The sequence below is a fragment of the Odocoileus virginianus genome, chromosome 12, assembly GCF_023699985.2.
Source record: "Odocoileus virginianus isolate 20LAN1187 ecotype Illinois chromosome 12, Ovbor_1.2, whole genome shotgun sequence".
Classification (NCBI taxonomy): Eukaryota; Metazoa; Chordata; class Mammalia; order Artiodactyla; family Cervidae; genus Odocoileus; species Odocoileus virginianus.
In genome coordinates, this window is record NC_069685.1 from 64,241,059 (window position 1) to 64,268,073 (window position 27,015).

General features: G+C 49.0%; 1 protein-coding gene across 6 annotated transcripts in view; it reads right to left on the reverse strand.

Moving 5' to 3' along the window:
* Positions 1-12,888, reverse strand: part of AP1B1 (adaptor related protein complex 1 subunit beta 1) — a 44,552-nt gene extending 31,664 nt beyond the window's left edge. For 2 of the 6 annotated variants that reach the window (XM_020907155.2, XM_020907153.2), the window contains exon 1: positions 12,738-12,887. The gene's annotated coding sequence lies outside the window, so the exon portion shown is untranslated. Of the gene's footprint in view, positions 1-1,033; positions 1,395-3,476; positions 3,499-12,674 lie in introns of those variants that run through there. The other 4 variants (XM_070475516.1, XM_070475519.1, XM_070475517.1 and 1 more) reach the window with 3 other exon arrangements.
* Between the last annotated feature and the right edge of the window lie 14,127 nt (positions 12,889-27,015).

Consider the following 27,015-nt stretch of genomic DNA (forward strand, 5'->3'; position numbering starts at 1 on the left):
AGTGCATCCCTTCTATTGCTCAAACATGTAAACCGTTAACACCTTCTTTCAATTCATTACTCCATGCGGGTGAGACGAAGGTTACTGCTGGGATGGCTGTGAGAGTCAGGGATCATTTCAAAGCCAACGATGGCTCCCCTCCAACCCAACTGTACTTTTCCAGTTTAAGCTTCTACTTATGGCAGGATGGCCATGGGGCTGATCCCCAACTGAAACACCCAAGGTTTTGTTTCAGTGACCGACAGGGAACCGATACATGCTGTGTCTCAGGGCTGCCTTAGAGCCTTTGTGGATCCTATTAGGATAAAGGAATAAAGGCTTTGCTGACAAAAGTATAAAGAAAAAGACTGAATTCCACATTCCTTTTGCTTTGTCAGGTTGAAAGGGATGACGGCACTTTTCTGAGGGAGCTGCGGGAAACAGCAGACAACACGGCCGGTGCCTGTGGTCCTGGCAGCAGGAGCCGGGGCTGCAGACAGCCCCACGCAAGCAGGACCCTAGTTGGCCTGGAACACGGCCGCATCCGTCCTCCACACAAGCGTGGCCAGTGCTCAGTTGATTGTTGTTGAAAGAAATGAAAAGTGGTCTCTCAGTGCAATAGCCCTGGGAGCCTCGGCCTGCTCTCCGACAGCTCTTAGGTAACTGTTTGAGCATCCGTTTCCTACAGGAGTTGACGTATGTTAAAAATAATTCCCTTCTGAGCATATAGAGAGCCATTTTCTCAGAGAGACCTCCCCAACCTAGAGGCTCTTTCTGGAGCTCTAAGAATGTGCAGGTAACGGAGACAATGACGTGTCTGTCATCCAAGAAAAGGGTGCCTGGCTTCAGAAGTCACAGGTGATGAGAGCATCAGCAGAAGCATCCAGAATAGGAGCCCACCTTGTTTCCTAAGGTTCAATTCAGTCTAAGAAGAGGGAATAATGAAGGCAAGAGGAGCTAAAAATCACAGGCCAGGAGAATCACAGAAAGCAATGCACAAACCCCTCCAGTGTTAAATCTAGAAGGAAGTCAAAGTGAACAAAGCAAAAACTACCTGAGACGTCTCACTTCGGTGTAGCCAAGAAACTTCCTTCTCAGGTAGAGGGGGCTGTCGGGGCTGGGCCCTCATCTGCAGGCACCACACAACAGCCGAGGGCCCTGGAATCCCTGACAGGTCTGTGGTGGACGCAAGCACGTAGGTGGAGGACAGGGTGGGAGAGCTTCTCTTTGGGGGAATTAAAGCAGGCTGCAGGGTCAGCCAGTGATGCGGTCGATGATACACGTCCTCTCACAGGTGCTAAGCAACTCCTCGCAAACTTAAACTGCCACCCTGCACACCAGCTGGCGCTGGCGGCCTCTTTGCTCCGCAGTATCTATTTCGCCTATCCCTCTGCAGAGGGCCCGGTGGGACTGGGGATGCAGAAACCGTATCCCTCTGAAGTCACTCCACATACAGGAAATTAAAGTGGAGGAGGAAGGGGAAGACGGGGAGAAATGAAAATGCTGTTGCAAAGCCATCCCAGAGCTCTGATTAAAAACCCTCCCCTCACCGGGTAAGACCCCCTGCACCCTCTGCGTGGGTCTACTGAGGGTGGCGACCTGCTGTGTCCTCTCACCGCAGGTGCCTCTAGGATGTTGGCGCAAGAGAGATTTTTCATCCTCTCTGCAGGAGTGGAAAAAAACCCCACCGTTCAGTCAGACTCTGAGCTCAGGGAAGGCTGGTGCTTTTCTTGGCCCTGCTCAGCTGTCGCCAGGCACTGCATCCCTAACGAATCCAGGCCACAGGGGCCAAGGCTCTGACCGTGTACATGACTGAAAGCAAGCAGCCAATTTAGGCAAGAAAATGCTGAGGGTTTGGATTCCATCTTTGGAAGTGGCAAGGCACCTTAGAACAAGCAGCAACCGGAGGCACTTTCTGTTTCAGACCCTGCTACAGCCAGTGTGGTGAGTCACTTCTGCTAAGGATGTGGCGTTCTAGGCCAGGATACCCCTCAATCTCAGCATTTACAGGCCAAGGGATGCCTCGAGGGGATGGCGTGGTCCAAATTCAAAGCAGGGCACGCCTGGAAGGACCGGTTTGTCCCCAGGAGCTGCTGCTGCCCTCCCCACCTTTGTCCTCCCTCCCCACACCCATTCTCAGAAGATGACTTTGATGCCACAGTCCCAGGGCCAGGTCCTGCTAATTTCACTTTTTTTTTTTTTTTAATTCTATTGACAGCTGCTTCTCCTGCCACTAGGCTTAAAGAAAGGAACTGAGTAAGAAAGCCTGAAACACAGTAGTTTTCTCTCACATTTTCTAGAACTATAAAGAAGTTCTTGGTGAGAATCACTGACACACTGGCCAGGAACAAAAACGTAATTTAATTTAAGAGGGGAAAAGGGAAAGAGTAGCTAAAGACTTTGAATTTTAGCCACTGGAGTTAGGGCTGGGTTTAAGAAAAAAAGTCCTCAAAACCTTTGAAATTTCTGAGTCATCATCACAAATCTAAATGTAATTTTGTAAACAGGAGATTAAAAATATCTTTCCGTGTTTTAAGCTAATACATTAAGGGACTTCCCTGGACCACATTAAGGGACTTCCCTGGTGGTCCAGCCGTTAAGACTTCAAGTTCCCAGTGCAGTGGGCATGGATTCGATCCCTAGACAGGGAACTGAGATCCCACCACTACGGCCAAAACAATTTCTTGAGAAATGTTGACTGTATTTTGACTTTTCTCCAAGGTCTCAAATTTACTAAGAGTAATTAACTGAGCTGAGGTTAACTTTAGTTGAAAGTGGCTAATTTATTTTTTTTTTTTTTGAAAGTGGCTAATTTAAAAAATTATAACACTGGGTACAGAATTGGGGAATACTGTGCAATCATGAAAAGGAATGAGGCAGTGCTACACACACCTGTATGCAATACTCTCTAAGCTATTAAGTGAAAAAGAGCAAGACGCAAAACTATATGTAGTGTACTACAATTTCTATTAAAAATTAAAATATTAATAAAACAGAAACATGCAAGTGTTTGCAGATGCATGGACAATTCTTGAGGGTAAATAGAAAAGCTGAGGGCTTCCCTGGTGGCTTGGTGGTGAAGAATCCATCTGTAAATGCAGGGGACACAGGTTCGATCCCTGCTCCAGGAAGACCCCATATGCTGAGAAGCAAGTAAGTCCATGTGCCCCAACTATTGAGCCTGTGCTCCAGGGCCCACGAGCTGCAACCACTGAGCCCGTGTCTCAACTACTGAAGCCTGAGCACTCCAGAACCCGTGCTCCACAACAAGAGCAGACACCGCGGTGAGAAGTTCACGCGTCACAGCTAGAGAGCAGCCCCCACTCGCCGTAACTAGAGAAAAGCCTGCACAGCCATGAGGACCCAGGATGGCCAAAACAACACATAAATAAAGGGTTTAAGTGACTGTGACCAGCAATTAAAAAAAAAAAAAGGTTGACAGAGGTTTCCTCGGGAAAGAAAGCTGGATGAGCAAGAGACTGACTTTCATTACTTACCTTTGTCTGCCTTGGGAGTTTTATATCCTGTGCATGGATCGTCTCTTTTCAGTACAATGCAGTTTAGAAAACTATGGCACGTCTAATCCAGAGCACTACCCCCCTACCCCCACGCAGCTCCCCCTGCAGTCTGCCCCAGACGAGCCCCTCCAGAGCCAGACGGGCAGGAGCCTGCTCAGCGGCTCACAGATCGCTGTCTGCACTTCTCCACAGCCCTCCTCACGGCTCTATTCTGGATCTGTCCTGTCTAATGCTGCCAACCCAGGGACTGGCATGACGTCTGGCACATTTCAGGAGTTCACCAAATGTCTGCAGGCAAAATGAAAAGACAGGTTCCCAGAGCAGCTAGAAAACCAAGGGCCCATAACAGATCAAAACAACAAGACTCCTTGACGAGTGCCAGACGGTGACAACGGGGCGAACCGGGAACATAAGGCTTTGCAGTCAACTTTCTGCAAACATGGCAAGACTGATCCAAGCCAAGACGGCTGGCCAGGAACTCTAGCCTTGTACCAGCAGCTGAGTGACCCTGGGCAGACTCCCCCACCTCTGGGCCTTACTTTCTCCAGTTGTCAAGGGAGAATTCAACCAGAACCTTGGCCTTTCAAGCTGCATCCTGCCCCCCCCACCACCATCCCAACTTTAAATTGTTTAAAATAAAAGTGGACCTGCTCTGGCTGAAGGGAGGGTGAGGGCCCAGAGCCTGGCTGGTTCCCCTATGCCCACTTCACTCCCTCCTCACCAGGGGCCCTTCAGACACCCCACCATTCCACAGAAAAGCTTGAAAACAAAGTTTAAATGACCAAGTCCCTCTGGCATCTCGTGTTCTAGGATCCTCTACTAGAGGAGAAACCCACTTCCTCACCAGTCTTCCTGGGTATCAAACAATAGAAATGGAGCACGATCACTCACAGAGCATGACAGAAAACATTTCCAAGGGGACAAAAAAGAAAACAACTTCAGAAGGCAGCAGGGCCAGCAGGCCTCACTAGGTCTTCAGTAGGAGGGAGAACGCTAACAGGCCAAGCAGTTCCCCAAACGGCCGGCCAATGGCCAGGGAGAGGCCTTTCCTAGTCTCAGGGCAATGATTCACGTCTGGGCAACCCCCACTCTGCAGTCAGCCGAGAAGCGTGAAGCTGGCAGTGCCAGCGCAGCACGCCGTCAGCCAGGGACGGAGCTGGGAGAGTCAGAGTCTGTCAGCGGCCGCAGCCAGAGCAGTTCAGGAGAGGAGATGGGGAAGGAGCATCTGACAAGGTCTGAGCCGGCTCCCAAGACCCACCTCTGAGTTCAAGGATATCCGGGCAGGGAAAACCGATCCCTAGAAGTCTGTGTCGCTGGCTTCCAGCTTCAGTGCTGAACTGTCACTGTTAACCTTGCCTGAGGAATGGCTTTCAGAAGCCTGCTCTGAGGCAAGTGTCGGCTCAAGGACAGTCAAGACTCAGCTGGGGAGTGGACAAAAGGGGCTAGGGGAGTGCCACCATCTCTTTGAACACAAAAGCCAAACTTTAACTGAGCCACGTTTTGCTGTTTCAATTCTGTCTCAAGGGCAAAAGTTGATTCATTTCACGATATCCCCCCACTCCTGCCAAGCCACATCAAGTTTGGACACAAACAACAAAGGTTTGTGTCCATTACCCCATTTAATACAGACGATGTTTAACAGAGACAACGATTCTACTCGCCTCCCAGTAATTCCATTCATCGCTCCTCGCCTGTCTGACAGTCCCCTTTGCAGAAGGAAAAGATCCTCACTGGTGAGTACTACAGTTCACATTACTGACAGGAAAGCAGGTAAGGCCACCTTGAAGATTAAAAGGTGAGTCAGCGGTACAGAAATCAGATTTCAGGCTTTCTCTCTGAGACGATGGGGTCACCAAGCTCAGATTGGCTCTTTCGAGCCAGCTCTTTGCTACGAGAAAGTAAGCTGTACTCTTCTTTGGATTTGGAACAAGATTCGAAACACAGGTGGCAGTGGCTGCAGCAATGACAGCCATCTGTCATGCGCTGGGGGCCAGAAACTGCATTGAGCTTTACACGTAATCCTCACAGTGATCTGTGGAGAAGGTACTGGTAATATCACAAGTTTACAGACGGGGACACTACAGCTCAGAGAGGTCAAGGCATTTGTCTGGAGTCACACAGCTGGAAAATGGTAGCACCGACACTCTCCACCAGAGCCCCACAATGAGGTCACACGTGTCCCACCATATCCAGAGAGGCAACTCCTCTGACGAAGCCCTGGCAGAAACACACACACTCCAGGCTAAATGGTACGTGAAGTATGTGGCCACACATCCCTGCCGAGTCCCTCGAAGGTTGTTTTAGGGCCAGCCCATCCAGCTGGCCCTAAGTGTCAAGTTTGGTAACGTGCCCAGCAAAAGCCCGTCTGGGTGAGCTCACTGAGTTACAGGCCTCCTGGGATCTGGATGAAAACTGGTTAGTCAAAGTCAATCTGCTGAGACCCACTAGCGAATGAAGTCTCAAATGAAAACGAACCACAGGCAGGCAACGGCACACGCAGAGCTTCTATCAGCACTGAGTCTCCAGCGCTGAATTCTAGCATCAAGGGCTGGTTCTCAACTAACCTCCAAGCAAGCAGCAATGGATGGAAAGACCTGCTGCCAAGTAAAAGAAAAGTTCCTTAAATACAAAATAAGAGAGGTTTCTTCCAAACAATCTTTCAATTAACGAAGATGAGAAGAAGGGGGCCAGAGACTACAGAACTAGGCTTCCAAGACCTTGGTTTTCCCACCTATATATTGGGAACACTTGCCGAAAATCTGTCTCATTTTGGATACAGCCTGGTACTGTGCCCCACACAGGAGCACACACACACACACACACACACACACACACACAGCAGACAAAGCAGTCTTTCCCTGCTGGCTCTTTCAGGTTCCAAGGGCAGGGAACAGACTTCAGGGGAATAGCCAAGAAATCATGCCCTCTAGATAACACCCACCAAAGCTCAGAGGAGACTCTGAAAGGGGTGGGGCCTCAAAGGAAGCCCTCTTGGATTGACAGGGGCTTGGCGGGGTGTGAAAAGATGTATCAGATTTGGAAAGGGAGGGGTGAAGGTGATATGGAGAAGACCCACAAGATGCCAGCAATACAAAGAGTGAATTGAGAATCACTAAAACAACACAAACACTGGGTGGGACAGGGGCTCTATGCTAATTTATGGTCCCTGTCATTTAATTCTCCAGTAACCCATTTAAACATGAGGATTAGAGATGCTGACAGAGGAGTGACATATCCAGGGCCAAAACATGTGCACATGCTTAGGAGTCTGAAGGCAGGGTCTTGGCAGGGAAAGGAGCAGATGAGGCTGGGCAGGAAAGGATGAGATTCAAAGATAGCCCTGGATGCCAGGGTGAGCTGGACCTGCCAGCAGATGTGGTAATCTTATCAAATGCCAAGTCTCATGCTAACAAGTACTGGGCGCCACTGATCACACCCTTCTTCGTGAAACACTCTCTTCTCTGGGTTCAAGGATGCCATGCTCTCTGCTCTCCCTCCTACCCCACAGTCTATTATTATATTATCTGTTTTTCCCCCTCCATAATGAAATTCCCTAAGGACAAGGATTTTGTCCATTCTGTTCCCTGCTATGTTCCTAGCTCCTAGACTGGTATGGGGCAAGTAGGAGATGCTTAGTCAATAGGCAAATGACTAGGGCTCACTTCTTTGGGGGAAATTTCATGTAAGCCAACTTCAGCTTAAAGTGCAGCCTCCCAATGTTCATTTCATGGGGTGCGCCGGGGTCCGAGCTCCCTCTGTTCTGGTTGTCAAGCAATTTTGACAAAATTGAAATTGAGACTGCCAAACACCCTGGTTCATTTTCAGCCACTAAATGGAAGGTAAATAAATACACGACAAGAGAGAGGAGAAAGGGCAAAGGGTAGAAGATCAGGTCACAGCATCTCCACCGGGAGAAATGTTCAGGCCACTTTCCTCAGATCACCATCCCCTGCCCTGGGCACCAGCTCAGAGCACCACCAGTGCTGCAGGAAGCGGGGGTACAAACGCTGGGGAAGGTGGGCGGAGGGGCCAGACACAGGCTGTGATGCGAGCTCGGGGAGGCCCTCCCCTCCGCCTGTTACCCTCCCGGCCCACGGGCCTTCTTCCTGGGTACTCTAGTTACCAAGCTCTTCACTGCCATCTCATTGCTGATCCTTCTGCCTGGATTAGACTCATCCTTCAAATCTCAGCTTAGGTGACGTCACTTCACGCACTAAGTAGGTGTTTTTCAGTCCTCATGGCCCACTGCTCCTATTCACACGTTCACTGAGTCACACATAGGTCTGTATGCTGGCGATGAAGCGGTGATTAAACAGACAAAAACCCTTCCCTCATAGAGATTACATTCCAACGGCAGACTGGAACGATAAGCAAGGTTAATGAGTAATATACATATAGTATCTCAGACAGTGAAAAATACTGTGGAGAAAAGAAAAACAGGGGCAGGGGGTGTGGGAGAGGTGGAGTGCGAGGTTGAAATTTAACCAGGGTGGCCACAAAAGGCCTCCTCGAGAAGGAGACAGGTGACATTGCCTGGGCAAGAGCCTTCCAGGCACAAAAAATAATGCAAAGATGGGAGTGTGCCCAGCCTGTTTGAGGAATAGCAAGGAGGCATTATGGCTTGAACAGAGTAAGCCATGAGGGGGCAGCGGGTCATAAGGTCAGAGGAGGATGGAGGGGGCCTTACATGTCAAGGTCAGGACTCTGGCTTTTACTCTGAACAAGCTGAGTCCCTGGAGGGTTTTAAACAAGTGTCCTGAGATCTGGCTTATGCTTTAACCAGAGCAAGCAGCTGTGCCTCGTTTCCCTCATGACTTACCCGTTTTATTAATTATTACATTTGTTCTCTATTTCTTCTTGATCTCTCCCCACCATTGCAATGTGGTAAGCAACCCAAGGACAGAAACTATGTGGCTTGTCTACCTGTCACCACACTTCGCCCAGTGCCAAGCACACAGCAGGGCTCAAAAACACTGAATGAATGAGTGAAAGTTAAGACGTACAGAGGCTCTGACCTCAGTGTCGCAACACCCAGACACCCAGCCCTTCGAGATCAGAGAGTGAAGACCACAGAGACAGACTCCTCTTATACCTGGCTATAACGACATTTTGTCTTTCTACTCTAAATAAGTTTAGGACCCTAAAAGGAATTAGGGTCGAGTACCCTACAGAGCTCAGCGTAACAGATATCTTCAGTGCTGAAAACCAATAATGAAGGCTTCGTTTTAAAGCTTTTGAGACCTGACTTCCAAATCTACCAGCTTGTGGCTCAAGTCCACAGAGGAGACGGAGGATCAGTGACTAAGATATCCTGGCTGATGAACTCTGGGCACTCTGTAGTTAACCAGCCATACTGTAACTCTGACTAGAGAAGGCCTCCCAACTTCAGGGAGACCCACTTAGTAGAGGTCAGAAGTCAAGCCCAAGGCTAAAGAACCCAAAAAGCATAAGGCTTGGGAGAAGAATCACAGCCAAGCCCTCTCTCAGCTCTATTAAAAACAGGAGACAATTGAAAAGCAAGGGGTTGGGAAAGGAAAGGTGGCCCCAGCAGGTACAACCCAGGTACTTGAGGGGTCTGCATGGCCTAACAGGCACAACCATACCACAGCTCACAAGAATTACTATGTCACGTATTTAAGGGGTAAGTGAGGCTAAGGCAAGTGGATACATACAAAGCGCTCAACAGTGTCCAGCCCACCAAGAGCTTGATAAACGTTAGCCGTTTTTATTCCTACACAGGGAGAGCTGGTACCACTGGCTCCTCCTTGCTACTTCCCAACCCCCAGGTCTCTGGAGGCCCTGGAGCACTTTAGTAGCTGGAGCAGTTGGAGACTAGTTAATCCCACCACAGGGCGGATTCTCTCGACCCTCCTGGGGTGATATGAGGAAGGACAGGAGATCATCTGGGAAGTGCTTTGAGTTCCCCAGGCGTCAGGGAATCCTAAAAGTTCAGTGCAATATCCACTTACTCATTCATTTACTGAGCACCTACTACGTGCCAGATATTTCACTAGGTGCTGGAGAGACAGACAGTTCAGACAAGTCCTCTCCAAGGATTAAGAGCTGCTTACTTAGAAGACAGCCAAGTACACAGACAATGACAACACACTGTGATCAATGCCTCAAGACATCCAGTTCAGGCTTGCAAGAAAAAAGGGGCGTGTGTGACAGGAACCTGTGTTCAGGAGGCGGGACCAGGACAAAGCAAAGACACGCAGGTAAACAACTGGGCTGGCAGAAGTCCAAAGCTGCTGAGTTTGACTGGAACTCAGGAAGAGGCTGGAAGTGAGGAGTTGGAGAGATGAGGCAGGAGAACCCAGCAGGGGTTAGAGCTCAAAAGGCCTTGAAGGCCAGGCCAAGAAATGCGAATTTCAGCTAAGGAATGTGAGTTTCAGCCAAGAGCAAGGAGGGTCCACGGATGGTTATTCAAGTAGAATTGTTTAAAATATATATATTTATTCAGTTATGCTGGGTCTTAGCTGCGGCACGTGGGATCGTTTGTTGGGACCCATGGACTCTCTAGCTGTGGAGTGTGGGCTTAGTTCCTCTGTGGCATGTGGGATCTTAGTTCCCTGACCAGGGCTCGAACCCGAGTCCCCTGCATTGCAAGGCAAATTCTTAACCACTAGGCCACCAGGGAAGTCCCCTCAAGTAGGATTATTTTAAAAAGACTCCCCACTTGCTTAATATTTTCTCTCTGGAGCTATTCATTCCTCTCTGTGTGAAGAGAAAAAGAACACAAAAATCATTCCTGGGCTGTGAAAATTTATCACAGATATATCTCAGGCAAAAAGACCCGTTCAGAAAAAGAAATACCTACAAGTAACAGAAGCCCCTTTGGCTTTTGGAAATACGCTGGAGCAGAAAACTGATAGCCAAGCCATGATGGCTCAGCATTAGCACCTCACGCTCTGGTGCCAAGCATGGAGGTTTTCAGGAAGTGAGCAGGCAAGTCACGCAACAGCTTCGAGGATAACGAGAAAAAGATGAAAGTCCAAGCCCAGAGCTAGCGGGACCAACAGACTGAACTTGTTCTGAAACACTTTAAGGAAGTGAAACAAGAAGGATGGGAGAAGTCCTGTGTACACAAACGTCTCTGCAGAGAGAAGTGATACCCCCGAAACCAGGCCCCCAGGAAACATCAACTGCCTAGGGTCAAGGCACTCGCCACAACAGACTGCACAAACATCCCTGTCCAGCTCCCACATGAGCCAGTGCTGAGGGGGAGGGGAAGGTGCTGGTATTATTGTAGAGCTGAGGTAAAGGCGGCTCTGGGTCAGACTACCAAGAAGCTGCCGACTGGGAGAAGAATCTACAGCTGACAGACGGGGGAACAAGGAAGGCTCTTTCCACCACACTGCTGAGCTCTTCAAGTCGCTCAGGTGAAGACTCTACTCAAACCACACTCAACAGTTAAACTTTATACAACGTCTGAGGGATCTGAGTCTTTGAACACTAGTGAAGCCACTCTTCACGATGCTGCCCTAAGGGACTGAAGGAGCCTGGTGGGCTCAACTCAGGACAGGGAGTCAGACACTCTGAGCACTGCTCATGTTCCTACCATCTGTGACGAGTCACTTCATCTCAAATCCTCCCTTGGAAGGATCGGGTCAGGTGACAATATTAAGTTTCTGTGAATTCAATGGAACTAGGAAAACAGACAGTGGAGTTTAAAAACAGGCACTGCACAGTAATATTTATACACCAGCTTTAGAAGTGTGTGGAAACCCTCATGGGTTCATTAAGGCTTGTAAAACCCAAGAGTGGGTAGGAAGCCAGCAGGTCTGTGCTGCTATCAGGGAAACTGAGGCAGAACTGTAGCAAGTGAATGTCAACAACTGAGTAAGGCTCAGACTCACAAGACCTAATCCTCTGGCCATGAAACCACCTCACCATCTCCCAGGCAAGGTGTGCGTTCCCCAGCCAAGAAGCCATGGGACCTGCACTTTTCTCTGAGACTCAGGCCCTTGCCTTGGGAATGCTCTTCAAGAACCTAGGGCCAAAAGATACCCTAGGGGTCATACGGTTCCTCCCCTTACTTGAAAAAGAATGCAGCTCGACCACTCTCAAGAGAGGTTCAACATATTAAATTCATTGCATGGCTAGCCTGTTTTATGTCTCGCAGTTCTCAACAGTCGGGAAAAACATCCTTTCTTGCCCTGAACAGTAATCAGTTACAGCAATGGCCTGTAAGACCATTTCATCCTAAATTAAGGGAATCAAATGCTCCTCAAGAAGGTTAGATGAGAAGCAAGAAAGCTACATCTGTATATGTTGTTGTTCAGTCGCTCAGTCGTGTCCGACTCTGCGACCCCATGGACTGTGGCCCACCAGGCTCCTCTGTCCATGGGATTCTCCAGGCAAGAATACTGGAGTGGGTTGCCATTTATTTCTCCAGGGAAATATATCTTTATATAGATGCAAATAAATTTAATGGTGGCTGAAGATATTAGACAGCCCCTAAACGCCAAATTTGCTTCAGTCTCAGCACACTGCAGGTCCCTAGGAGCCCAGGTAGGAGCTCTGGCTCTCATCCATACTACCTGATTGACCTTACAGGTGTGATATAACTTTTCTGCGCCTCAGTTTCCTCGTGGATAAAATGGGGATAATAATAGTAGCTATCTCACAAAGCTTGCTGGGAAGCTTAAATGCGGCATTATAAGTACGGTGCCTGCACACAGTAGCAGCTCAATAACCAGCAGCTAGCATTCCCATCAGTAGTTCTGGCGTTACTACAGGGGTCCCCAGTTACCTCGTCTGTGAGGCGCCTACAGACAGACCCAACCTCTATCCAACCCCACCCTAGAGGCGGTGGCGCCAGGCCGTTTCATAATTTTTTTTCTTTTTTTGAACCTTGGCAAAGAGATAAGGCCCTTAACGACGAGGAGGCCTCAGGGCAGCCACGGCGGTGAGTGTGCAGGGGGAACCAAGACCCGAAGAGAAGTTCCCTGTCAGGCCGGGCGCAAGCTCCCCTGGGCCTAAGTCTAGGGGTCTCAACGGGAGGGCGCCCCGGCAGAGACTGCGGACCTGGGACGGCTGGGGTGCACGCCGGCGGCCAAGGGGGCGCGAATGAATGAACCCGCAGCCCTTCTGCCTCGTCCCGGCCTGGGAAGCCACCCTAGACCCTCCAGGGCCCCGTCCTCTCCGTGACCTTTGACCCCAGAAACCCCTCACCTCAGACTCTCGACTCCCCGCCCCACTTCTTCTCTGGCCTCGCCGGGCTCCCCGCTTCCTCACCCGCAGGTCCGAACGGCTCCTGACGCCACGGCGCGGCTCGACGCGGCAGGAAAATGTCCGCGGCCTTGTCCTCCCGCGCTCTCGGTGCGCCCGCGCCGCCGGACGCTTGGAGCCCCGCGGCTGTCACCTGCCAGGCGGAAGTGAGCTGCCCGCGTGCGGGCACTTCCGGTGGACGCACAGGCTAGGGGCGGGGTCAAGGGTACCACCCAGGCAGGGGCGGAGACAGCGAGGCGGGGCCAAGGGGCGGGGCGTCTGAGTTAAGTCCGCCCCCGACACGTAGCTTCTCCGCCGAGCAAAAAAACCACGAGATGGTTAGATGGCATCACCGACTCAATGGACATGAGTTTGAGTAAATTCTAGGAGTTGGTGATGGACAGGGAGGCCTGGCGTGCTGCAGTCCAGTCGCAAAGAGTCGGACATGACTGAGCGACTGAACTGAGCTGAACTGAGCCTATATAACGTGATGGAGATGGAGAAGATCATACAGACTTTGAGGTCTATTTTTCTTCTTTGTTTGGAGGTCGGCTTCCCTTCTGTGTTACAAACAGGGAAACTCAGTCTCTGAGAGGCGCCGGTGTTGCTCAAGATCACTTACCTGTGAAGAGAAGAGTTAAACTAGAGCTGTAAGTCTAACCTACAGCTTGAAGCAGCCCTTCGTGGAATTCCGCGTCATCGGGAAAACTCCACACCCTCTAAGGAGAACTTCATAATGTTCCATTTCCCGTTTTGCTGGGTCGGCCAGGCCAGGGTTGCTATAGGTATCTCACTCCTAACTCTGGTACTATTAACTTTCTCCTCCACCTAGGTAATTTCTGATCATCCTCTTAAAATAATATTTTATTATGGAAATATACAAGTAAGCAAAAGGAGATTTAAAAAATCCTGCAAACCTGCCACCCTGAGACAATAATTTTTAACATTTTGGTGAATATCCTTCCAGACTCGATATATCCATTCAGTATTTTTAATTCACCAAGATATTGGTAAAAGTTTCCCAAAACAATAAATACATTTCTATTTGGTGTTTTCCAATATCTGCTCTCCGAAACAGTCCCGACAGTTGTGCACTTTATCACTAGTCTTTTAATATTATAAAATGTATAATTTCAGATTACATTTTATGTATTATGTATATATAAATATATTTATTTATATTATATATAATTGTAAAATATATAATATATATGTTATTTATAATGTTATAATTATGTATAATATATATTATATATTATTAATATATTACATGTGTAAATATATAATATATAATAGATGTTAATATATAAATATATGTAAATATATATCATTTATTATATAATTATATTATTATATAAGTATAAATTATAAATTTATATATTAACATATATTTACATGTAATATATACATTACACATACATATATAATATTTATATTTATATATTATATTATATATTAATATTATATCATTAATTAATATTTTATATTTATTATATATTATATTATATAATTAATACTATATCATATATCATATATAATATATAAACATATTATAAAATAATATAATATTTACAATATATATAAATATATATATTATATATAATACATATTACATATGTACATATATGTATGTATATGTATGTATATATGATATATTATATATATATGTATAATGTATACATTATAATTATATATAATAATTATATGTATAATATATGCATATGTGTATAATATATTAATATATAGTTATATATTAATATAATATATGATATATAATATCTAATGTATATTATATACAATATTTAATGTATATTATATATTATATATATTTATATATGATATATATAATATGATATATACTATATATAATATACTATATAATATATAATATACTATATGATATATAGTATATACTATATAGTGTATATGTATATATATTCTAATTATATATAATATATATTATATATTAATAAATATATGTATATTATGTATACATTATATATTTATATAATTAAAAATATAAGTGTATATTATATATACTTATATATAATATATATTATATATATTATAGTATATATATTATACATTATGTATAAGTATAATATAACATTATAAAATGTATCATAAATAAGCACACACATCCAAGTCTGTGTGTCCCATATAATCCAGATATTATTATTTTAATATTTAACATAGTTTTATATGTTTAATCAGCCTCAAATACTTTTATAAAATGTTATTTTTAAAGTAATTTTTAAAGTAATTATAGACTTTCAGGTAATTGCAAAAATAGCACGTGAAGTGTATCATACGCCCTTCACCTAGCTTCCCTCCATGGTGACATTTTATGCCTTGGTGTTAGCAATATCAAAACCAGGAAATTGGGGGCTTCCCTAATGGTCCAGTGGTTAAGATTTTGCTTTCCCATGCAGGGGATGCAGTTTCCATCCTTGGTCAGAAAGCTAAGATCCCACATGCCCTGGAGCAACTATACATGCCACAGTGAAAGATCCCACATGCCAAACCAAATAAATAAATAAACATTTTTTAAAACCCAGGAAATTGGCGTTGAAATAATACCATTAACTACATTACAAAGCTTATTCCATTTTTAAATAATTTTCTGAAAAAGACAGGAAACAAATAGACTTATACATGTATGTGCCTATTCTGTGTACCATGCACAACTGTCTGGAGGAACCGTCAGCCCTTTCCCCGATGATGAATGTTGGCAAGCGCCATCAGTCTCTTTGGAAAGCGAACTTTCACTGGGTGTGTGCCATCGAGAGAGAAGAGTTGAAACAACACAGACCGAGAAACTCCCCGGCGCCGAGACGGACAGCCTGTGTGAAAGTGACACGGTCTCAGTAGAAGCAGTCAGAGCTTGAAGATTTCCGAGGAGACAGAAGTCACAGGGTCAGTTTGCTCAGGAAAGACATCCCAGGGGGAGGTGAGATTTATGCTAGGTTTTGCCCAATAAGAACACAGTTGCACAGGCAGACAGAAGGAAAAGGTAACTCAGGGACAACAGTGCAGAAGCAGGATGGCGAAGTTGCCAGACGTCTGAGTCCTCGGAAAGCGTTTCCCAAGCCTCTGCTCTGACGCGTGCCCTGGGCTGTGGGACCGTCACAGGGCTGAGGCGAAGGCTGTGCTCTTGCTAACTCCCCAGTTTTCGGGTGAGGGTGACAGAGCAGCAGACACGAGCCTGCCTGGTGCTGCGATGGAGGCTAGGCTGGGGCTATGGGTATCTGGAGCAGAAAGTGCAGGAGCAGCAGGGAACGTTTATGGGGCGCCTGTGCTGGGCCAGGAGGTGTGCGGAGGGTCTCATTTCCTCCTTTCACCAGCCCCGCTTTATCGGGGAGGTGGGTTGTTGCAGCTCCAAGAGCTCAAGCCAGTGTGTGAGTGGCAGCGCTGAGGGACCAGCCTCCGAGCCCCAGGGTAGGTGTTCTCACAAGTCCCACTCTTTCACATAAAATAAACTTGACACAAAGCCAGCCATACTGGGGCTACAACAGTGAGCAAGAGGCAGCACGATCCCTTCCTGGGGCTGTGGTGGAGCATGGGGGAGACACAAAGAGACAATTGTAACACCAGGATGGCTTCCTGGAGGAGGTGATGTCCAGCCTGAACTGCGAAGGATGATATTCCTGCTACTAACAGTTACATGGACCGGTCACTGTGCTAGGCTTTTTCACATATTAACCCACTGAACTCTCTTAACAGTTCAATCCCAAGACTGCTCCCAAGGAAAGATGAGAAAACCAGACCTCTGGACAGAGTGGATTTCTCCCCACCTTCCTGGAGCCCTAGGCCTTCTCTCCTGCAGCTAAGCCTGGCAGGAGAGCTAAAAACATGCTACTGATAAGAGGAGGCGGGGCTTCCCTGGCGGCTCAGTGATAAAGAACCCACCTGCCAATGCAGGAGACAGGAGTTCAATCCCTGGGTTGGGAAGATCCCCTGCAGAAGGAAGTGGCAACCCACTCCAGTATTCTTGGCTGGGAAATCCTATGGACGGAGGAGCCTGGCGGGCTACAGTCCATAGGGTCGCACAGAGTCGGATATGACTGAAGTGACTCAGCACACACGCATGCACGCTGTCAGGAGGTGGGCACTATGGTAACCCCCACTTTACAGGCGGGCGCACCGAGTCCTGAGAGGCAGAGGAAAAGTTTCCCAACTTCACAAGGCAAAGCAGTGCGCTAAGCTGGGGGTCCAGACCTAGTCATAGCATCCACCAGCGCCATAAAACGGCTCCTTTTTTCCGAAGCTCACTGTAGCTTTTCTTGTGTGTAGATATTTTGATAATGGCCTTTTTGGGTTCTCGAAGGTAATATCTTATTATACTTGTGATTTTCACATCTCTAATAGATGTCCGTATTGAGTGACTTCTCTTGTGCTTTTTAAAACATTATGAATTGCATTTACCTGTTGATATCTTATTCTTAGTAGCTCACACTGTTTTTTCAGTATTTTTTTTGATTAGTTGTTATTGTTGTTCAGTCGCCAAGTCATGTCCGACTCTTTGCATCCCCGTGGAGTGCAGCACACCAGGCTTCCCTGTCCTTTACTATCTCCCGAAGCTTGCTCAAACTCATGTCCATTGAGTTAGTGACGCCATCCAACCATCTCATCCTCTGCCGTCCCCTTCTCCTCCTGCCTTCAATCTTTCCCAGCATCGGGGTCTTTTCCAATGAGTTGGCTGTTTGCATCACGTGGCCAAAGCATTCGAGCTGTATTAGTTGCCCATGGAAATTTTTTGAGAGCAAGTATAATTTAGAACTTAGCGATTTTTGTCAATATTAAGTGCCCATAAGCAATAGTTTTCAGGTTGCTATTGAGGGGAATGGCCACAAGGTGGCAGGATTTCCTTGTGTCCCACTGTGGCTACTCTGGCAAAGTGAAAAGTGAAAGTGCAAAGTGGCTCAGTTGTGTCCGACTCTTGACGACCCCATGGACTATACCGTCCTTGGAATTCTCCAGAGCAGCATACTGGCGTGGGTAGTCGTTCCCTTCTCCAGAGGTTCTTCCCAACTCAGAGACTGAACCCAGGTCTCTGGCTTTGCAGGCAGATTCTTTACCTGCTGAGCCACCAGGGGAGCCCTAGTCTGGCAACTGGAGAAATCCCGTTTTGGAGTTGTAAATTAGAGCGGAATGTGCCAGAACAAACATCTAAAAGCTTCTGTCTTATTCCCTTCTTTTATTGAATTAACATTAAACTTTTATTGTAGTAACAAGAATATAAAATATTGTGTGTTGTAGGTGTACAGAATTTTTTCAGTTATACATATACAAGCATGTATTCTTTGGATTTTTGTCCCATATAGGATATCGCAGTGTTGATAGACCTTCCTTGGTATATGTAGGTCTCTGTTCCTTATCTATTTAACATGGAATAGTTTGTATTTGCTTATTCCGACCTCTTTGTTTCTCTTTTGTCCCCTTCTTTATTCACTGGTAACCAGAAGTTTGGTTTTCAAGTCTCTGATTGTGTTTTCTGAATTAATTCACTGGTCCTGATACTGCATGAGTGCTCAGACATGTCTGGCTCTTTGCAACCCCATGAACTGCAGCCTGCCAGGCTTCTCTGTCCCTGGGATTTCCCAGCAAGAATGCTGGAATGGGTTTCCATTTCCATCTCCAGGGGAACTTCCCCACCCAGGAATTGGACCTGAGTCTTCTGCCTCTTATACCTGTTACCAATTACATCCCACCAGCACCATGAAAGGGTTCCTTTTCTTAAGCCCACTCTAGCTTTTCTTGTGTGTAGATATTTTGACAATGGCATTTTTTACTGCTTGAAAGTGATATCTCACTATACTTTTGATTTTCACATCTCTAATAATTGTATATATTGAGCAACTTTGTGCTTTTAAAAAACATTATGAATTGTATTTACCTATGGATATCTTATTCTTGACAGTTTGTGCTGATTTTCAGTATTTTATTTTTTATTAGTTAACCCTAGAAATTGTTTGAAGGCGGGTGTAGTTTGGAGCCCAGCAGTTTTTGTGAATATTCAGTTCAGTTCAGTCGCTCAGTCGTGTCCGACTCTTTGAGACCCCATGGACTGCGGCACGCCAGGCTTCCCTGTCCATCACCAACACCCTGAGCTTGCTCAAACTCCCATTCAGTCCATGATGGCATCCAACCATCTCATCCTCTGTGGCCCCCTTCTCCTCCTGCCCTCAATCTTTCTCAGCCTCAGGGTCTTTTCAAATGAGTCAGTTCTTCGCATCAGGTGGCCAAAGTATTGGAGCTTCAGGATCTGTCCTTCCAATGAATATTCAGGACTGATTTCCTTTAGGATGGACTGGTTGGATGTCCTTGCGGTCCAAGGGACTCTCAACAAGTCTTCTCCAACACCACATAGTGTGTCTATTAAGTGCCCATAAGCGTTAATTTTCAGGTTGCTGTTTCAAACAATGTCCACAAGGTGGCAGAACTTCCTCGTCCCCAACTATGGTTATTTCAGCATCGCGAGCCTTAAAGTCCTGATATGGGATTGTAATATTAGAACGGCATGTACCACAATAAATACCCAAAAGCTTGTGTCTGCATCCCTCTTTTTTTATTAAATTAACTTTTATTCCTTGTTGTAGTAACATCGTTATTCAAGATGGTGGGTTGTAGTTGTACAAAATATGTTTTCAATTTTACATATACCTATTCACATTTGAATTTTCCCCCCATATAGGTTATTACAAGAGTGTTGAACTCCCTTTGTACACGTAGGTCCTTGTTGACTATCTCTTTTATATGGAATGATATATATTAAATCTAAACTTTTGAATTTATCCTTGCCCCCTTCATTCTCCTTTAAGTAACTGGAGGTTTGTTTTTTTAAGTCTCTGAGTCTGCTTACATTTTTTTCAATTAATTCATTGGTGTGTATTTTTAGATTCTACTTATAAATGATATGATATTTGTCTTTTTTTTGATTCTGACTTTTTTCACTTAGTTTATTGATAGCTTTATCTGTATTCCTGAAAATCACATTTTAAAAACTGGTTTTCCTAGCTGAGTCACACTGTATCATATACACATGTCATTTCTTCTTTATCCATTCATCTCTCTATAAACATTTTGTTGGCTTCCATTTGTTGGCTATTGTAAATTCTAGACCAGTGAACACTTGGCTTCATGTACCTTTTTAAAGTCTATTTTTCTCCTCAAATACTCTTCAGAGTGGGTCTGCAGGATCTCAGGGTAGCTCTCTTTTTATCCCTTAAAGACAGTTCCATACTCCTCTGTATACTGATTTTACCATGCACACGCCACTAGAACCGTAAAAGGGTTCCCTTTTCTTCATGCCTTTTCCATCATTTATTGCTTGTAGATTTTTGACGATGCTTTTCGCACTGATTCAGAGTGGACCCCTCACTGTGGTTCTGACATGCTTATCTATAATAATTCATGATTTTTTCATGCCCTTTTTTGTAAACAGTGTGAGTAGAATTTACTGTTGAAATTTTGTTCCCGATAGTTTGTCCAGTTTCTAACTATTTGCGATTAGTTACTTATGTAAGTTTTCAAGGGCAGCTATCATTTACACCCCGGCCGTCCTTGTGGGTGTGAGGTGATCACTGGCAGTATTTTTAAGGTTGCCGTTGTGGGAATGGCCACAGACGGCAGGATATCCTGATGTCCAACTCATGGTAACTGGAACCTTGGGCTTAGTCCTCCTAGTTCCCCGGTTGTAAACTAAGAGTGGAAAACTGAGAAGTGTCTCATTACTTCTTGGTTTTTCTTTTCTTGAATTAATGTTTCTGTTTTTAAATTTATTTATGTGGTTGTGCTGAGCCTTCATTGCTGCCCGGGCTTTTCTCTAGTCCTGGCGAGTAGGAGCTACTCTCCAGCGGCGGCGCTGGGGTTTCTGGTTCTGCAGCTCTCTCGGAGCGGAGCACGGGCTCCGGGGCTCTCGGGCTGCGGCAGCTGCGGTGCCGGGCTCACCCGCTCCCCAGCACGTGGGGTCTTCCAGCGCCGGGGACTGACCCCCTGCCTCCTGCACTGGCAGCAGATTCGTTACGCCTGAGCCACCGGGGAAGCTCCAGTGTTTCTCTTTCTAGGGGTCAAGTTGGCTTAAAGTGTTCTGTGTGTTGTTTTGTGTACAGAATCTTATTCAGTTATCCCCATACATATATCTATTCATTTTTTTCCCACATATCAGTTATTACAGAGTGTTTAGTACACCACCCTTGCTAAAGTAGGTCCTTATTGTTTATTTTTCATGTATTTGTAGTTACAAATTAATCCCATCCTTGTAATTTATCCCCTTTACCCACTGTTCCCCTTTGGTGACCGTAAATTTGCTTCCTAAGAAAACCCATGTTCATCTCACAAGTATCACATAGCCAATCAATCAGTTACCATCAGAGCCCAGAATCGCACGGACCCGGGCTTGGACACAGGTTCCGGCGTTTCTGTCTGTGTGGCCCTGAGCAAATCACTAGCCATCCCTGTGCCTGTCTCTTCCGATGCCACTCCGCAGGGCAGCCGCGAGGACCAAGGAAGGTCACGCTCCGTGCCTGGTCCAGGGGGCACACAGTGGACACCGATCCTTGCTCCAGACTGAATGCCTCGTCGTCTGTGCCTGGGATTCAGCCACAGTTCATTGGATCCCACAGCCCCGGCCCTCCACGCTCTGAGTAAAGCCCTGCAGAAGCAGGAGCAGAGACGCCGCCCGGGTGGAGAACTGCCACTTCAAGACGGGCTCAGATCGCCCGCTAGAGGAGCCAGGTCGCCACAGCTGCACATCACGCCTGCCCAGCTCCCCAGCCAGGCGGCGCTGCCCGCACCCCGCTTCCTGACAGGCTCCTAGCCAGCCTCCGCCCCCAGGAGCCCACCAGACTCCCTCAGTCCCCCTGTCAGACCCAGCTCCCACCCGACTTCTCCACCAGGTCCTGGGAGAGCCCTGTGACCAGACACCCCACCCAGACCTGCTGCTCCCGGATTGCCAGCGCAGGTTGGGAGTGGCATCCATCAATCTTCGGCAGTTTTTAGAGTGAAAAAGACCTGGAAGAAGTCTGGGGGACATACGGAGGATGTTTAGTCCTGGATCAGTCAAGTTAGGCCCTGAAGCTCTTCAGTGGCTTCTCTTGTTGAGGAGCACGGGCCCTAGAGCTCTTGGGCTCAGTATTTGTGGCTCACGGGCTCAGCTTCCCTGGGGCATGTGGGATCTTCCCGGCCCTGGGGATCAAACCCGTGTCCCTTGCATTGGCAGGCAGATTCTTAACTACCTAGCCACCAGGGAAGTTGGAGGATGTGATTCTTTTTATGCAGTGCATATATTTGTCTTTGCCCAATTCCACGTGCCAGGTAAATGAGTCCATTTAATAAAATTGCTTCTTTCATACTTGAAAAAAAACTGGTAACTGTTATGGTATGTGAACTATATCTTAATTTTGTAGGAAGAGAAACAGGACCTGGCCTATAGGGTTGGCTCCAGCCACGTGGTTGGTGTCTCACCCTACTGGTGGATACCTCCTTTCCGTCCCCTGTAAAATGAGAGCAAAATGTTTCTCCTTGGAATTGGCTAGAGGATTTGCCTTGTAACAAATGTGGAGCCTCAGCACAGGACCTCCATCGGCGGGGCCCCCAGGACCGGACGTGGCCACTGTGGCTCTGGTGGAGCGCCAGGTCGACGCCCCCCTGCCAAGCCACAGCAGGGCAGCCAGAAGGAGGGCGCGTTCCTGGGCCACCCGCTGCGCAGCAGGATGTCAGAGGCCAGGCGACCTGGCCCGCCTGTGTGATTTGGGGCACGTCCCTTGCCTTCTCTGAGTCTCTGCTTCCTCAGCTGCACAGTGGAGATGGTCACAGGGCCCGCCCCACCTGCTGCAGAAGATGCGGACAAAAACTCCGGTGTGAGGCAGCCGCGTGCTGCATAGACGTCTACACTGACAGTAGGTCTGAGGGGGCAACGTCGTGCTGGTGGGTCCTGTCGGCCAAGCCCGGCCCCTGCCCCACACGCGCCCCTGCTCCTGCACCCGCCCGCTCTCAGCCTCCCTGCGCTCTGCACTCAGGCGCCGGTTCTGCTGGCAGGGCCCCGGCCCGATGGGGTCCGTGGGGGGCGGCACGTGGACCTGCAGCACGGGGCACTCGCCTCGGACGCTCCAGAGGCCTGCCTGGCAGGCCTCGCCAGGGTGGCCGAGTGCCGTGCACGCCAGCCGGCAAGGTTATGCCCACAGCACCACTTCTTTGTTGCGGGTCTAGGGTGAGAAGGCGTTTGTCTGCTGGAGCCTCAGTTTCCAGTTTCCCAAACCCACAGATAACGGAAGCCCCTCATAACGTCTCCCGAGCGGCCCTTTGGAAGACACTGCTTTAGTGTCCCGCAGCCCTGGCCTCCTGCCTGACTCCTCGCCCGGTACCCCTCTCGCCCCGACCTGGCTTACCTGGGTACCAAGCAGCACTGCTCGCAAAAAGGACCCATGGCGGCCCCCCCAGCAGGAGCGAGCGGTGCATGCCTCCGAGGGCGGGGCTGGAGTCGTCCCTGGTCCCCCCCCGCCCCCCCGGCTGCTGCTGGAGCTGCTGTCCTTGGCACAGAGAGTCAGGGTAAGCCTGGGAGTGCGGTGCCGTTTCCTCCCCGCGGTCTCTCTCAGCTAGGGAGAGTGAATGGACGCACAAGCAGTGAGGCAAGGCTGCGTTTGGCCTTTGGAGTTGGGAGACTGCAGGGCACCCAGTGGACCTGGGACCCTGGGTTTGGGTCCTGGCTGTGCCTGCCCCCCTGGTAACCCTGGTACCACCACCAAGGTTCGCGACCTCTGCAAGCTTCAGTTTGCTTTTCCATAAATGTGGGAAAGTAACAGTCCCGATCTCCTGGGGCCACTGGAGAGAAGCGGGCACAGCCTGGGACCATCGTGATTACCCACCCAGCCAACGCCCGCCTTCCCGGGCCACCTGGGCACCACCATCGGGTGAAGGGGGGTTGCTGAACTGCTCTCCAGGGTACAGACATGAAGCCTCGACGAGGAGGCTTCACTGATGAGGTTTCAGGACCCGTGGCGGGGCCCAAAGTGGTGAGCCCCGCCCAGACCGTCCTGTGGCCCCGCCCTGTCTGCGTCCCGCCGGGGGTGGCACACAGCCACCCACAGTGCCTCTCCCCACCCTCCCATGCCCAGCTCCCCCCGATCCAGCCTCCGGTCAAAAGGAGCCTTCAAATACTGCCCCCGCCTGAGCCCCTCTCAGAACCTCCCCTGGCGCAGCTCTCCACCTGGCCCCTGCCCCTGTGACCTCTGCGGTCCCCCGCCCCCTCCTGCCCTGAGCCCACCTGTGGAGCCCCTCGTGTGCCTCCACCCGAGCTGGCCCCTCTGTCCTCGGCCCCTCCTGCTCCTTGATAACACCTGCTGAGCCCCTACACTCAGCGCACCTGCGTGCGTCTTCAACGTTGCTGCTCCTCCACTGGGCTCCCCGCCGCCCTGCGCCTTTAAGGTCTCCCAGCTACTGAGGCTCCGCGTGCGTGGCTCCGAGCTGAGCTCTTTACAAGCACTGCCTCTTCTGATGGCCTCAACAACCCTACAGAGCGCTGCCACTGTTTTCCCTCGCTTTATAGAGGGGAAACTGAGGCTCAGAGAGGGCAGGGGGCTACTGAGGGCCACACAGCAGTAAAGAAGCAGGACCTGCTCCCCAGGGCTTGGCCGGGGACACCTGGCGGGGAGGGCCCACGAGTCACAACTGCCTCTCTCCCAGGAACTGGCTCGGACGCACCCCACCCTGGGAGCTGTGGGGGTGAGGTCTGGAGGCAACACGAGGGCACCTCGCGACCACCGGGTGGGGTTGGGGAGGGAGTCAAGGCTGGCTGTGCTGAGAGAAGAAGCCACCAGACAGGGTGACAAGAGGCCCCGGGCTCAAGCTGGCTCGAGCGGGTTCGTGTGCTCCAGGCCTGTCCCCCAGTGGCCCCCAGGGCCTCCACCCTGAGCCTTGAGTCTGAGCAGGGCTCCACTGTTGGACGCGCTTACGGGACCTCGTTCTCAGCATTGCTCCGCTGTGTGTGGACGTCCGTCTCACCCTCGGGACAGACACTCGTCTGGGTACAGGTGCCGTGTCCGCCTGGTTCTCCAGGCCCCCTGGCACCTCGCAGATCCTTCTAAAGAACCAAGGCTTGCTTACTGAGTGAACGTGAGGAGGCCTCCCTGGAAACATTCCTTGGGGGTCTGCCTAGCAAACCTCTTGCTGCTCCTGATCTTGGCGGCGTGGGGGTGGGGAACCAGAGGCCAGGGCAGTCTGGGTCCAGCCTGGGCCCAGCAGACACAGGGGCGGCAGGAGTGGCCTTCGGCCCCCCACAGGCCTGGGGCTGGCCCCGGCGGTGTGCTCCTCAGAGTGGTGGTGTTGACATCCAGTGGGGAGCCTAAGATTGAAACAGGGCACGGGAAGGAGTTGGAACACGTGGCCCCAGACGATGACGATGGGTGAGAAAATGGCAGCTCAGAGAGGCTGAGTAGCCAAGCCAAGTCACACAGGGAGAAAGCGGCTCCGGTGGGAGGCAGGGACTTGGGCACTTACTTGGGCACATGAGGCTCATATCTGCATGGTGCCACCACTGACCCCATGGCCTCCCTGAGCTACTGTGGAGTGGGGGGGAATAACAGGACTCTGCCCTGGGAGGGGCTCAGTGGGGGTGCTGAAGCCTGCAGTACACGGGCCCACAAAGGAGACACGCTCAATGGATGGTGGCCATCTTTACTGGTGACATCAGACCCCGGGGGCCCTGCTAGAAAAGTCCTGAGCAGCCCAAGCTCATGGATAACACCGTGTAGTAACAAGAGCCCTCCCCAGGGCCTGGGGCCCAGCACCAGCTCTGCGTGTGTGTTGCGGGGAGAGGGGGTGTTTCTGATCTCGACAGCACCCTCTGGCCCCTGCCCCTCACCCGCCCCCACAGCTGCCCCTTGGAGGGGTTTTTTTGAGCCTGGAGGAGCTGGGCCCACCCAGAAGCTGGCCCACCTCGGGTGCTGCAGGCAGCATCCTTTGGAAGTGCAGCACCAGGCTTTTTCTCTGTAAGCTCCCAGCTCCTGGGGGCTGTAAATCTCCTCCCCGCAGGGATTGCAGAGGCGCCTCCTGCCTGGCACTGGGGCAGGACTGACTCCTCGCCCCACTCCTCCCCTCTCTGCAGGGCCCGGGCACGATGCCCAGAGCCAGGCGACTGCGCCTCTCTTGCCTGCATCCTTCCAGGCATCCCCGGGGCAGGGGCAGGGGGAGGTGGCTGGGCTCCCCACTTACCTCCTCTGGTCCCCTCAGCCTCGCTTTCTCCATCTGAGAACAAGAGGCTAGGTCTGAATCTTTTTTTTAAAGATCACGGTCAGAGTCCTAATCACTATCTCTAAAAAGTGCTCACGCAGATGACACAATTTTGCATCAAACTTTGCCAGCCGCCTCCCCCACCAGATTGGCCATGACTCTGCCTGCTTAGGAACCTCTGTGTCTCCAGAGCTACTGTTACTTCCAACAGGCAAGTTGCAAAACAGAAGGTATCGGGTCATCTTTTGAAAGCACAAATGCTGGGTTTCCCTGGGTGGCTCAGTGGTAAAGAATCCGCCTGCCAATGCAGGAGACACGGGTTCGATCCCTAATCCAAGGTCGCCCATGTCTTGAGTTCACTAAGCCTGTGCACCACGACCACTGAAGCCCACTCTTAGAGCCCATGACTCACAAGGGAAGTCACTGCAATGAGAAGCCCACGAAGGACAAGCACAGAGTAGACCCCGCTCAAAACAACTAGAGAAAGCCTGTGTGCGGCAACGAAGGCCCAGCGCAGCCAAAATAAAAGAATAAACGAATAACTAAAATTATAAAAACACAAATATTAACATTTACTTGTAAATGCACTGGAAAATCCAGAGGAATATATGTAAGAAATGGTTCCAAAAAAAAAAAGAAAGAAATGGTTGGTTCCAGAGCTTGTCTCTAGCGGGTGGGGGTTCAGGGGTTTTTACTGTGTACCTCAGACATTCTTGGCACTGAATATTTTTGTAACAAGTGTGGGCCATTTGTAGAGATTTCTTTTATTCACATCTAAAATATGATCCTATAATACAATAGTATCACCCACAACCTCAAGTTCACCAGGCCATCGATTCTTTTGTTGAGCTCATTGCATCAACCAGAGATCTAGATGGTAATGAGGCTTCTCAAGTGTGATGGGCAAGGGATCAATATGATTAGGACCATGACTAGACACCTAATACTGGGTTCCAACTAAGAATCAATGGTCAAGGTAATTAACCTATCCAGGCCCCAGTTTACCCTCCAAAACAGGGTTTACCCTCAGTTTATGCCTCAAAGGGTTTCTCACTTTGGTAAGGAGGAAAAGTAATAT